General features: G+C 35.7%; 1 pseudogene; it reads left to right on the forward strand.

Moving 5' to 3' along the window:
- The first annotated feature begins 531 nt into the window (after positions 1-531).
- Positions 532-2,634, forward strand: LOC111037645 (annotated as a pseudogene).
- The last annotated feature ends 1,290 nt before the right edge of the window (positions 2,635-3,924 follow it).

Below are 3,924 nucleotides of genomic sequence, written 5' to 3' on the forward strand. Positions count from 1 at the left end.
CTTCGGGTGTGAGATGGTATGGTAGAAAATTTTTTTGTTTATATAAGCCTTGTAGGTTTTATGTTGGTAAGATTGTAATTTGTAACACATGTTTTGTGAATGTGTGGCAAGGATATGTTGTTACAAACCCGAGTGGTCACCCATCCGGGAGCTATCAACGTCGACCGGTAAGTACACTCCGTTATAGTCTCCGTAGATTGAGCGTACAACCGTGCCTCACCGAGCCAATTAATTATTATTGTTAGTTTTCATTTGTTGACAAAATATAGCCAATTACCTATAAAGACTCCCTTTTTTTTTTGCATTTTAAAAATACCCACATCAAGGAAAAATATTTTTTTGTAATGCCGAAATATAGTAAGAAAAAAAAAGTTAAAAAGTTCCATTCGTCATGACCTACCTACTCTCCTCTCCTCTCCCGCTATCTGTAGATACGCCACTGGTTATACTGTAACTGTGTATTCTATAACGATGGAAAAAAATGTAATACTTACTGATGACGTATTATATATTACAAAGTACTCGGTCTGCATGCCATCGTCAAAAGGAAAAGTGCACTGCAAAGACTCGACGTCGAACTTACTAAGGCTGTTCAACAGCGGGCTGCCCGATAATCGAGTGGTCACCAGACGAGATCTGGCCACGGATTAACCTTGTAACGATGATAACTGCCCGCGAACTTCGAACTCTGACGGCGTAGTCACCATCAATAATCATTACACGTGGAACTCGCCCAGAACGAACTCTTCCATACGCAAGTATGCATGCCGAGCTCGTTTGAGTGTCGATAGTAGTTAAAATATTATAATAATATGTTTGCATCTATATTTTAATAATACTATAATATTATGGTAATTTATTGCCATCTTATACCGTGGTAATGGTTCGCGGTATAGCTGGAGAGCATCATCGGAAGTGCTAAGAGCCGTTCGTAGGTGTCCTATAATTTATTGGCGGAATGTAATCGAATAAATTCTCACCTCCCCCTTTGTTGAAATCATATTGTTTACTCTGTAATGCATTATTATAATAATGACCTCTCCTATTACATCGTTGACGAATCCTCGACATATCTTAATTCATTCGTCAACTTCAGTGGGATCATACAAAATATCATGTTTCGTTATACGTATTTTTAATACAAATATACAATAGATTGAAAATATTGTATTCCTGCAGTGCAATGCACACATCTAATTATCCTTCTGGTTGTTAAATTAAAACTAATACAAAGCCATTCTCAGCTTAGAATAATAGTAGGTAGGTACCTAAAGGCTAAAACGTTTTCTCAAAACGTATTTTACATATTACAGACGCGTGACACATCCCCTGCTGTTTTTTTTTTATACCCATACAATATAAGCATATTATTTGTACTTGCATTATTATGCAAAATTAGTTTGTATATTTTTGAATGTGCCCTATTACTATGAGACTTATTCTTGAAGGTTATTGGTCTGGTGGCCTTCGGATAGACTATACAGTGTTCGGAGTAATTTCTTGAGCTACCTATATAATAGGTGGCATGGTGTTGTGTGTACATAAACAAAAAAATTAGATGAAATACGATTTATACTATTCAGTATACATACTTTTAGCCCATATTTAAATCTAAAATTAACAAATTATCAATTATCGCCGCAAGGCACACACTCACTTTTTAAGGGGTAAAACTAATTCAAAGAAACTTATTTACCTGGTTCCACTACCTACAACTGTCGACTATATTGTTGGTTGATGTTTTATTACGAAATTATATTGAAAAACAGCTTCACGTGGTAAAAGACAGTGATGGTTATGCTGTTGTAATTTTTAGATATAATATAGAAACTAAATTATTGCTATAAAAAACTATAGACTTTGACCGTGCAATATCGTTATTTTTTATTTCACTTGTAAAAGTAAAAATGTTTCACGTTTGAATTGCACGTGACGTAATTAATTTTAAAACAAAAATGACTTTCTTCGTTTATTTTAATATACCTACCTATAATATTGTAGTGTGTGATCCAAAAAAAAAAATAATAATAATAACAAAACCGAGATTGTGCAGTCGGAGTAATTAAATATCCGTCTCATACCCGAGTCTATATAAAGCCCTTGCCGTCGGTCTTGTACGATATTACAATAATATGTTATGATATTATGTTGGCGGTGGGCAGGGAGAGGGCGGAAATCGTATCAGCACTGCACTCGGTGAAGTCGGCGTCGGAGGTGCGCCGTGGGCCGACGAAGTGCAACAGCTTCACCAGATCGCACGGGCTGAGGGAAATCATGTCGATGTGTGCAGACCGCCGGGGCGATTTTTCGACGGACGACTACCAGCGCAACGACCACGGTAACAGCAGCGGTAACGCTGTCGAAACCGATACGAACGACGTGGCCACGGCCTCGTCGACCGGCGGCGCGACAGCGAACCGACGCAGTTGGACGTCGTCGTACATCGGGGGCACGTCTCGTTGCTGGTCGTGTACGGCCACCGACCGCGAAAGTGACGACGACGACGACGACGTGGACGAGGGCCACGACAACAGCGCGACCACGGACGGAGCGCACTGCCGCCGGACTAATCGTCAGTTGTCGTGGATACGAAAGTTGAACCTGAAGTTCAGAAACAGTCGCGACAGCCGATAACGCATGATATACATTACACAACTGTATTATAACACGTAAATACATACATATATATGGATATGAGTTACAATACTGCAATATTCGTGCACCGTACATTCGTCCAATCTTTCTATCTATGTGTAATGATAATAATAATTGCAATGTTTGCAGCTTGATGCAAACAAGAACCAAAATAGCAAAAGTAATAATAACAAAGTCTAAAATAAGCGAAACCTAAAGCGAAAAGGTCTAATTTTTATTTAAAAGCTCAAATATTTTGTAAGTACCTACTCTTTCTTTATTGGTCTTAATAAGCACCGGCAAATAAAGCCATTAGAATTCTGTGAGGGGTTATGGTTGATTGTGAAACATTGTAATGTGTTTGTGAGGCGAGGATTCGTCAATTCGAGTAATTTCTTTTTTAAAATTTAATGTATTTAATTCTGTTTTTTAATGTGTTAAATTAGAATTGACTAAATTTAAATAATAAAACTAAATTTGGTAGTTGAAGAAGAGATTTCAGAAATAAAATAATAATAAAATAAAATCGTATTGTTCAATCAATTTTTATCTAAAAGCATATAATAATAAATAATACCGATCATATAATGTTTCTTAGAAGTTTTGCTCTATACTATCAAACAAAATAACACAAAATGGTTAATAAGAATATGTTGAATGTCTTTTCTTAAAAATACTACAGTATATACTATATAATACTATTGTGGTTACACAAAATATGCAATTACAATATGATTTTAGAATCTATATGGCACAAGGATCTGGACTATGTGAGCAGACGCACTTAAAAATGGGCTCGGTGAAATAATTTTTAGCTTATGAATAATGTAATAACTGATTTCGCTTTAATAGCTGGACCCATTGATTCGGGTATGACATAAAAACGAATTTGCCAAAAAACTTGTAAAAACTCGACAAACATAAAGTATCGATTTGCAAATTCTAAAAACTGATTTGCAAAATAATGACACGTTTTTTGAATTGATCGAACAAAGTCGGGGGGCCAACTTCACACACATTAGGTGGTCACTAGTCACCTATCATGGAACTATAGCGATTATATCAGCCGTGTATTTATTTATCTTATGTTCAGCTGCTACTGTTAAAATTATAGCCCTGATTATAAATGGAATTTTTTCTTATAAATTGGTAAATAAATAATCATTTATATAGTAGGTAACGATTTTTTTTAGATAAATATAAGAAAAAAGCTTCGACAGCGATGGCCATTGGCTGAAGTAATAAATTATTGTCATCATTATTTATTTTGATATTTTAATTATTATATTT

Source organism: Myzus persicae, unplaced genomic scaffold (genome assembly GCF_001856785.1).
Source record: "Myzus persicae strain clone G006 unplaced genomic scaffold, MPER_G0061.0, whole genome shotgun sequence".
Classification (NCBI taxonomy): domain Eukaryota; kingdom Metazoa; phylum Arthropoda; class Insecta; order Hemiptera; family Aphididae; genus Myzus; species Myzus persicae.